A 10,878-nucleotide genomic window follows, 5' to 3' on the forward strand; every position below is an offset into this window, starting at 1 on the left:
TCAACTCGGTCCCCCATTAAAGAAAGCTCAGTTGAGAATTTATGGGTGAGTATGGTGAAATCTGCACGCAGGGAGCGGTGCAGAGTTAGGAGCATGTCCTTAAGCTGTGAGTCCAGCACAGGCTGATTTGATGCAGGGTAGCTGACAATGTGGGATTGGAGCTCATGGTGTATATCTGCTGGGGTAATCACTGGACTCACCCCTGTGTCTGTGTCCGCCGTGTCTAGACGCATCCTTGTTTTAGCTGCGCTGGCACATATGGAGTATTATGTGCAGGAGATGAGTTTCTGCGAGAGGTTCTCCCAGCACTTCCATCTGTCCATGTCTCAGCGTCGGGCAACTCTAAACAATGGCTGTCGCGTGGAGTGGGGGAGGGTGCTGGAGAGCCAGCACCATCTTTGCCTCCTCCACTTGAAGGCCGATGGAAGTAGCAAGTGAGTTTCATCCGCTTACTGTCTCCCTATCTCTTTCTCGAAATTCTGGCTGGGTAGCGGGTGTCGGTCTGGGTTTCAGGGAGCCGCTTGTGAGCCTGTGCGGTGGCTCTGTCCATGTCCAGCCGCGATCTTCTCCCTCAGAGCACCGGAGCTCTGGAATCAAGCTGCCATCCGCCGTTCGCGATAGCCACGCCCCCTGATTTGTATTTTTGAGCACTTATATGTATCCATTTATTTTTTATTCTCCACGTGATGTATTTTCATATATTTATTTATGCATTTGCAGTTCAGTTGATAACGTAACACTTTTAGGTTTATTATTTACTTTATTTTTATGTGGATATTTGGTGAGTGCAGCTTTAACTTAAGCTTATTTATTATTATTGACGTAATACAGCTTTAAACCAAATTCTCCTCATCCCATGTTCTCCAAGTTATACTTCAGATGAAGTTGCCAGGAAGTATGCCAGCACTGCCAAATCAGATGAAGGAGCATAGCACAGGTGATTGACATCAACCAATTAAGCAGGCAATCAATCAATCAATCAATCAATCAATCAATCAATACATGCTGCCAAATTGTAGTATTTCTAGACCCTGCCTTGGATCTCTAGTGCAGTAATTGTCACCCACAATTGGAGGCATTACAAGTAACTTTTAGTTGGCCTTTGTAAGTTTGAGTTCTTTAGCTTGGGCTAGAGCAGCCTTTTTCAACCAGAGTGCAGTGGTACCCTGGTGTGCCTTCTGGGTTTTCAAAGGGTGCCTTGGAAAAATGTCTAAAGATTGCCACAAATTGCCCAAAATTTGTCAAAAAGCCAGCGAGTGAGTCAAGACTGCCTTTTTCTTTCATAAAGCCACAGGTTTGTCTTGTACAACCTTGGGCGCTGTGCTGTCCAGCCACTGGCATTCTAATAACCAATAATGTCAATGGTTGATAGGAATGATGGGGGCACCTGCACAGAATCCTTGTTTGCCACTCCCATGCCCCTCTCTGTCAGCACCAGGGTCACGTTAGCAGAGAGATGGGAGAGAAACTGAAGGAGAACAGAAACAATGGAATACTAGTCAGTACAAGGTGGAGGAATAAACCATCTCTAATGTTGGGTGGCTCACATGTGTTGATCCTGCAGTGTTATGTAAAACTATTCCTTTCATTTTATATATTTTAGAATGGGGTGCTTCAAGATTGTGCATAGTTTTAACTCCTTTACGACCGCCCGCCGCAGATGTTCTGTGGCAGGCAGCTGCTCCTGGGCTAATCGCCATACATATATGGTGCTCGCTCTTGGGAGTCAGGTAATGTTCGGTAATGTCTCAGAGCAGAGTTGCGCGTTGTGGGTTAAGCTGTCATCTGCCTTCATCTCCAATGGCGGACTATGAGGTTATATTGAACATACTAAGTATATGAGAGGGATGATCCAGTGGAGTCACTGAAGCCACCAGTACCTGGGCCCTGTCTGCCAAGAAGGAACCCCTTATAACGTCTTGCTGGTTACACCTGTAGGAGTATTGAGCTCCAGTGAGTGCAGGCACAATTGAGAGGGGAGCACTTGTTTCTTCACCCGGCACGTTCCACTTGGATCACCCCGAGATTCACCCATCAATTTTCTCTGGAATTTTTTCACCAATTTTTTCATTAGCAGTAGGGTGTTCAGAGCTCCTAAACCCAGGGTGGGTATGGGGAAAAATCTCAAGAACAGCCTAAAAACATCATTTGAGGATATATGTAAACAGCCAAAATTAAAGAGGAAGTAAACCCTCCTCTGCAAGTTGTACCTATAGGTAAGCCTATGATAAGGCTTACCTATAGGTACTGTAAATATCTCCTAAACATGTACCGTTTAGGAGATATTTACCTTACATGCAGCCAGTGACATCGCTGGCGCATGCGCTCTGAAGGAACGGCCGCTGGTGCCGTTCCTTCAGAGCCACGTGCTGTGACCGTCGGCTCCCGCGTGCGTGCGCGGGAGTGATGTCACCGCGGCTTCGGCCAATCAGATGGCCGGATCCCGCGATCCCGGAAGACGGGTGACTGAACATGTCGCCCGTCATAGAGGTAAGCGGGCGGCACGGCGGGGGCTCGTTCTAAGGTAAGTATTTCATAATGAGCTAGTATGCGATGCGTACTAGCTCATTATGTGTTTCTCTTTCAGGATGAAAAAAAAAATTGGGTTTACAACCTCTTTAAGAGGTTTATATACCAATGCCAGAAGCCTGGCCAACAACATGGGAGAGCTGGAGCTGCTGATGTTTGTGGAGGACTTAGATTTTGTTGGAATAACTGAGACTTGGTTCGACAGCTCTCATGACTGGATGGTGACCATTCAGGGGTATTCCCTTTATCGCAGAGATAGAGAAGGTAAAAAAGGGGGGGGGGGTATGTCTGTATATTAAGAACAGTGTACAGGTAAATATGAGGGATGATATTAATAATGGAGCTATGGACAAGGCAGAATCCCTATGGGTAGAACTTCAAAGGGAAGGCACTGTGGGGAAGGTAATATTGCGCGTATGCTATAGGCCCCCCAACCTGAGGGAGGAGGGGGGGGGCGGACCTCCTTTTACAGATAGGATTAGCAGCAAGGATGGGAAGTGTCATTATAATGGGGGACTTTAATTATCTAGATATAGACTGGGCAGAAGGAACCGCGCATTCAGCCAAGGCTCTGCAGTTCCAAAAGGTTTTGCAGGACAATTTCATGGGTCAGATGGTGAATGCACCGACAAGAAACAATGCGGTACTTGACCTACTGATTACCAACAATACCGACCTGCTCACGGATATAGAAATGCGGGGCAACTTAGGAAACAGTGACCATAGGTCAATTAGCTTCAGTATTAATCATAGTAATAGGAAACATAAGGGTAACATAAGGACACTGAATTTCAAAAGAGCCAGGTTCCCAAAACTGCGCTCACTGCTAGAAAATATCAAATGGGATAGAACCCTGGGAAAAAAGAACACGGAGGAAAAAGGGGAGTGGTTCAAGAGCATACTAAACAAAGGGATTTACCAGTGCATTCCAAAGGGAAATACATTTAAAAGAGCAAAACTAAACCCTGGGTGGCTAAACTCCAACTTAAAAATGCATATTAATGCCAAAGAAAAGGCCTTCAAAAAATACAAGGCTGAGGGGTCATTGGCAGCATTTAAGCATTACAAAGAGTGTAATTAGGAATGTAAAGACGAAATCAGGGTTGCTAAAATAGAACACGAGAGACATATAGCGGAAGAGAGTAAAAAGAATCCCAAGAAATTCTTTAAGTATATAAATAGTAAGAAAGCGAAGCCAGAACACATTGGCCCCATAAAAGACGACAAGGGAGATTTGGCCACAGAGGACAGGGAAAAGGCGGTTAAATAATTTCTTCTCTTCAGTCTTCACAAAAGAATTGGGGGCTACACTAACCCAGCTTGTAAGGCCAAACTAAACAACACACCTCAGGAAATACCGCCATGGCTAACAGAAGAAAGACTTAGAACTAAACTAGAGAAACTTAACATAAATAAATCACCGGGACCAGATGGCTTGCACCCGAGGGTTCTTAAAGAGCTCAGCCAGGTGATTGCCAGACCAATATTCGTGATTTTTAAGGATAGTTTACAGACGGGTATGGTGCCAGCTGATTGGAAAAAAGCCAACGTGGTACCAATATTTAAAAAAGGGCTGAGATATATCCCGAGTAACTATCGGCCGGTCAGCCTAACATCAGTAGTCTGCAAGATTTTGGAGGGGATGTTAAGGGACCACAAACAAGACTTTAGTAATGAAAATGGTATTATTAGTAGTAATCCAGCATGGATTCATGAAAAATCGCTCTTGCCAAACCAATCTATTAACCTTCTATGATGAAGTGAGCTGCCACCTAGATAAAGGTAAGCCTGTGGATGTGGTATATCTGGACTTTTCGAAGGCCTTTGACACCGTTCCCCACAAACGCTTACTGTTCAAACTAAGGAAGGTAGGTATGGACCATAAGGTGAGTACCTGGATAGAGAACTGGCTCCAGGGGAGAGTGCAAAGGGTGGTGATTAATGGGGAGTACTCGGATTGGGCGGGTGTGGAAAGTGGGGTCCCCCAGGGTTCTGCCCTGGAGCCAATACTGTTTAATTTATTCATAAATTATCTAGAGGAGGGGATATCTAGTACAATCTCAGTATTTGCAGATGATACTAAACTAAGCATGCCAATATCTTCTATGCAGGATGTGGAAAACTTACAAGCGGACCTGAACAAAATAATGGGGTGGGCAACTACATGGCAGATGAGGTTTAATGTTGAAAAATGTAAAGTAATGCACTTGGGTGCCAGAAAGCAGAAAGCAAGCTACTCACTGGGGGGGAACATCTGGGTGAATCTAAGATGGAAAAGGACCTGGGGGTACTGGTAGACAACAGGCTTGGCAGTGGCATGCAATGCCAAGCCGCTGCAAGCAAAGCCAACAGAATACTGGGATGTATAAAAAAGGGGATTTACTCAAGAAATTAAGAGATTATTCTCCCTCTCTACAAGACTCTGGTCCGGCCACATCTGGAGTATGCTGTCCAGTTCTGGGCACTGGTCTTCAGGAAGGACGTGCTGGAACTGGAGTGAGTCCAGAGAAGGGCAACAAAAATAATTAGGGGAATGGAGGACATCAGATATGAGGAAAGACTACAAGCACTGAACTTATTCTCTCTGGAGAAGAGACGCTTGAGGGGGGATATGATATCAATGTACAAATACTGTACTGGCGACCCTAGCATAAGGAACAAACTATTCAGAGAAAGGAAATGCAATAAGACACGTGGCCACTCACTAAAACTAGAGGAAAGGCGGTTTAACTTTAAAGTACGTAGGGGGGTTCTTTACTGTCAGAGCAGTAAGGATGTGGAATTCTCCTCCGCAAACAGTCGTACCAGCAGGGAGCATCGATAGTTTCAAAAAACTATTAGATGGGCAACTTAAAGACCACAACATACAGGGGTATACAATGTACGGTTAACAGCAAACACACACACACATCATAGGTTGAACTGGATGGGCTGATGTCTTTTTTCAACCTCACTAACTGTAACTAAATGTACAGTGGGTACGGAAAGTATTCAGACCCCCTTAAATTTTTCACTCTTTGTTATATTGCAGCCATTTGCTAAAATCATTTAGGTTCATTCTTCTTCCTCATGAATGTACACATAGCACCCCATACTGACAGAAAAACACAGAATTGTTGACATTGTTGGAGATTTATTAAAAAAGAAAAACTGAAATATCACATGGTCCTAAGTATTCAGACCCTTTGCTCAGTATTTAGTAGAAGCCCCCTTTTGATCTAATACAGCCAGGAGTCTTTTTGGGAAAGATGCAACAAGTCTTTCACACCTGGATTTGGGGATCCTCTGCCATTCCTCCTTGCAGATCCTCTCCAGTTCTGTCAGGTTGGATGGTAAACGTTCATGGACAGCCATTTTTAGGTCTCTCCAGAGATGCTCAATTGGGTTTAAGTCAGGGCTCTGGCTGGGCCATTCAAGAACAGTCACGGAGTTGTTGTGAAGCCACTCCTTCGTTATTTTAGCTGTGTGCTTAGGGTCATTGTCTTGTTGGAAGGTAAACCTTCGGCCCAGTCTGAGGTCCAGAGCACTCTGCAGAAGGTTTTTGTCCAGGATATCCCTGTACTTGGCCGCATTCATCTTTCCCTCGATTGCAACCAGTCATCCTGTCCCTGCAGCTGAAAAACACCCCCACAGCATGATGCTGCCACCACCATGCTTCACTGTTGGGACTGTATTGGACAGGTGATGAGCAGTGCCTGGTTTTCTCCACACATACCGCTTAGAATTAAGGCCAAAAAGTTCTATTTTGGTCTCATCAGACCAGAGAATCTTATTTCTCACCATCTTGGAGTCCTTCAGGTGTTTTTTTAGCAAACTCCATGCGGGCTTTCATGTGTCTTACACTGAGGAGAGGCTTCCGTCGGCCACTCTGCCATAAAGCCCCGACTGGTGGAGGGCTGCAGTGATGGTTGACTTTCTACAACTTTCTCCCATCTCCTGACTGCATCTCTGGAGCTCAGCCACAGTGATTTTTGGGTTCTTCTTTACCTCTCTCACCAAGGCTCTTCTCCCCCGATAGCTCAGTTTGGCCAGACAGCCAGCTCTAGGAAGGGTTCTGGTCGTCCCAAACGTCTTCCATTTGAGGATTATGGAGGCCACTGTGCTCTTAGGAACCTTAAGTGCAGCAGAAATATTTTTGTAACCTTGGCCAGATCTGTGCCTTGCCACAATTCTGTCTCTGAGCTCTTCAGGCAGTTCCTTTGACCTCATGATTCTCATTTGCTCTGACATGCATTGTGATCTGGAAGGTCTTATATAGACAGGTGTGTGGCTTTCCTAATCAAGTCCAATCAGTATAATCAAACACAGCTGGACTCAAATGAAGGTGTAGAACCATCTCAAGGATGATCAGAAGAAATGGAAAGCACATGAGTTAAATATATGAGTGTCACAGCAAAGGGTCTGAATACTTAGGACCATGTGATATTTCAGTTTTTCTTTTTTAATAAATCTGCAACAATGTCAACAATTCTGTGTTTTTCTGTCAGTATGAGGTGCTATGTGTACATTCATGAGGAAGAAGAATGAACCTAAATGATTTTAGCAAATGGCTGCAATATAACAAAGAGTGAAAAATTTAAGGGGGTCTGAATACTTTCCGTACCCACTGTAACTGTGTGACATCACTGCTAGCTTTAAAATGCTGGTATTGGATTGGTTAAGGATTAACACCATTTTTTGAATATTTTTAACTTGAGCTTTTGTTTTGCAAAACAGTTCAATCAGAAAGCTGAGTTCCTCTTTAACCACTTTACCGCTGCTCACTAGAGCTCTACTGCGGCAAAGTGGTTCGTTATTGTCTGGCGACGTAGACCTACGTCGCCAGACACTCCCCCTCCTCGGCGGTGCACGCGCCGCCGGAGGCTTGCTCCCGCTGTATTCAGTCACAGCGGGAGTCGGGCCAGGGGAGGAGCCACTCTTCCCCGATCGTCTGGAAATCGAGTCTGGAGATCCGCCCGCTTGTGTAAACAAAGTGGGCGGATCTCCTAAGTGACAGGCAGGGTCAGATCGCAGGGTTCAGCATAGCTGAACTCGCGATCTGTCTCTGTGTCATTCAGTCACCTCCCCCCACACACGTCAGTAAGCACCAGGCATACATTAACCCCTCCCTCTCCAATAAAATTAACCCCTTTCCTGCCAGGGTCATTTTTACAGTAACAGTGATTATTTATAGCACTGATTACTGTAGTAATGTCACTGGTAACCCCAAAAGTGTCAGTCAAGGGTCCGATTTGTCCGCCGCAATGTCGCAGTCCCGCAAAAAAAAATAGCAGATCGCCGCCATTACTCGTTAAAAAAACCCCCCAAAAACGACAGAAATCTTTCCCTTAGTTAGTAAACGCAATAACTTTTGCGCAAACCAATCAAAATACGCTTATTGCGATTTTTTTTACCAAAAATATGTAGCAGAAAGCAAATTGGCCTAAAATGATAAAAAATTTTGATTTTTACATTTTTTTGGGGGGGGGAATTTCATATAAAAAAATGTGAAAAATATTGTCGCTCTTTTTTTTGTTTATAGCGCAAAAAGTAAAAATCGCACAGGTGATCATATACCACCAAAAGAAAGCTCTGTTTGTGGGAAAAAAAGGACGTAAATTTCGTTTGGGTACGGCGTTGCATGACCGCGCAATTGTCAGTTAAATTCACACAGTGCCGAATCGCAAAAAGTGGCCCAGACGTAAGACAGCAAAATCCTCCAGTGGTAAAGTGGTTAAAGTGTATGTGTAACTAATCCTTTTTAATCCCTGTTACTTTCTTCCTGTCTGTGTTCCACCAGGGAGATTTCCCTTCACTTCCTATTCCAGAGGTACAACAGGAAGTGAGAGTCACTAAAACAATTGTCTGCACGGTACATTTCCTTCATCTCTTGTTCTGGTGACAATTGTAACATTTTGTATTTCTCGTCACTTTTTGTCTTGGCAATAATGATCACCAGGACAAATAGCAAAAGTAAATATGCCCGGTGGAGACAAAAGCAGCAATACAAATCTGATTCTAATTCTTCCATAACTCATTTCAAAACTAAAAAGGGAAGTTTTGGCTGTGGATCTTTTTCTTAGTGTAATGCCCCATACACACGTGCAGATTATCTGCAGACTTTTGTCTGCAGACTTACCTTTTCTATGTAGTGCAAGGGCCTGCCGGATTGCATACAAATTGAAAGTGTTTAGGTTTGACCTCATATTATATGGTTTTGGTAAGTCTGCAGACAAAAGTCTGCAGATAATCTGCACGTGTGTATGGGGCATAACTCTACCAGTCTGGGCTGACTGGCTAAAAACAGGAACAGCTGATTTCATCTCAGCAGTCTAAATATATAAATCCTGCAAACATCGGAAAGCCACTTCAATATCACTTTCAGCTAAATATTACATTAAAACTCACAGAAAATACACTATATTCTCTATTTAATCAAAGAATATTAGGTGGGACAAGTACACAGTCCCTAGTTTATTACCCCCTTTTATTCCTCTGTACTCATTCCAATTGCCCTAGGCAGACACTAAAATAATGATAAAGAAGAGCTTCTTAAAGCTTCTGATGACACATAGTTCTGCCAAAGTGTTGGGCTGGAATCAGCTAATTAGCTGACATGGCAAAGTGAATTTAAAAAGTTGACAAAATTAAAAGAAAAACCCAGCGGGCCTGGTGCTAATTTGCCTCACTCCAACTAAAAGCACAGGAGGCAAAAAAAGACGGAAACAGAGAGGAGGGGAACATCCTTTGAAACAAGCCTTTCAGGGGAAAATTGGATCTTCCTCTCATCCTACAAAGCGCATCCATTTTATGTGATAAAACACTGCTTTGTAAAATAACTTTGTTACGCTTGGGCATTACACACATGGAACGAAGTCTCCATGCTTTTGCAGTGATTTTATCTTTCTCTGAACCATATTAATCTAAACAAAGGGCTTACTGTATCTACCATTTCAACATTTATCAAACAGCTTATACAGTGTCTACCAAAAGTATTTAGACGACTGTTGACCATGACCAATAATTTCATTTTACTGGATAAAAAACTCACTTTCAATTGTTATTTACTGTCATATTTATATTGCAGAGCATGAAAACTTATCCTTTTTTTTTTCTTTTTTAGAGCATTAGAAAATAAAGCTTAAAATGATAAAGAACTGAATTATACTCTACATAATAATGTGTAGTTGCTCTTAAAGCTAAACTCCAGTTAACCACTTGCCTACTGGGCACTTTTACTCTCTTCCTGCCCAGGCCAATTTTCAGATTTCAGAGTTGTCACACTTTGAATGACAATTGCACGGTCATGCAACACTGTACCCATATGAATTTTTTATTTCATTTATTTGTTTCACAGAAATAGAGCTTTTTTTTTTACCACTGGGGTTTTAATTTTTTGCTAAATAAACAAATTCTGAAAAAAAAAAAAAAAACCCTTTTTATAGTTTGTTTTTGCAAATTCGTAAATTTGTAACTTTGCAAACAGGTAATTTTTCTCCTTCACCGATGTGCACTGATGAGGCTGCACTTATGGACATGGATAGGCTGCACCGATGAGGCAGCACTGATGGGCATCAATGGGCACTGATAGGCTGCACAGATGGGCACTGACGAGGCAGACCTAATGGGCACTGATGAGGAGGCACTAATGAGGCGGTACTGATGGGCACTGATAGAAGTCACTGATGGGCACTCAAAGCAGCACTGTTGGGCACTGGTAGGCTGCACTGATGGGCAGTGTTATGTGGCACTGATAGGTGAAACCAATGAGGCACTAATGGGCACTCATTGGCAGCACTGGTGGGCACAGATTGGCAGCACTGGTGGGTACTTTTGGGACTGCAATGATAATCAGGACACTGAAAATCAGTGCCCTGATGATCAGTGTAGATGTCCTTTTTAGATAAGCCGGTTATCGGCTCTCTTCTCCCCTCCTCATATTGTCACTATGAGGAAAAAAGGGCAGATAATTCACTTCTGTTGACATTCATGATCAGCTGTGATTGGATACAGCTGATCACATGGTAAAGAGCTGCTGATAGGCTCTTACTTTAATATTTGATCAGCAGTGTCCTCTGGAAACTGGGATCACAGAGCACACCGCCCGAACCCAGCAGCAGGCGTGATCATAGGATGCTGTCATATGACGACGTCCCAGAACTAGACAACCATGCTGTAGGTGTCACTCGGCTATAGTGCAGTCGGCAACTGGTTAAACAGCTAAATACACAGATGAAATGCTTAAATGAGAGTTGTTTTACCTTCCACATTATTATCATATTACACTTTGTTTTATAGCACCAACAGTTTGCTCAGCAGATTCAGTCCAATACAGGAGGTTTCAGAAGTCCCTGCTCTTGAGAGCTTACA

The sequence above is a fragment of the Pelophylax lessonae genome, assembly GCF_965119305.1.
Source record: "Pelophylax lessonae genome assembly, chromosome: 12".
Classification (NCBI taxonomy): Eukaryota; Metazoa; Chordata; class Amphibia; order Anura; family Ranidae; genus Pelophylax; species Pelophylax lessonae.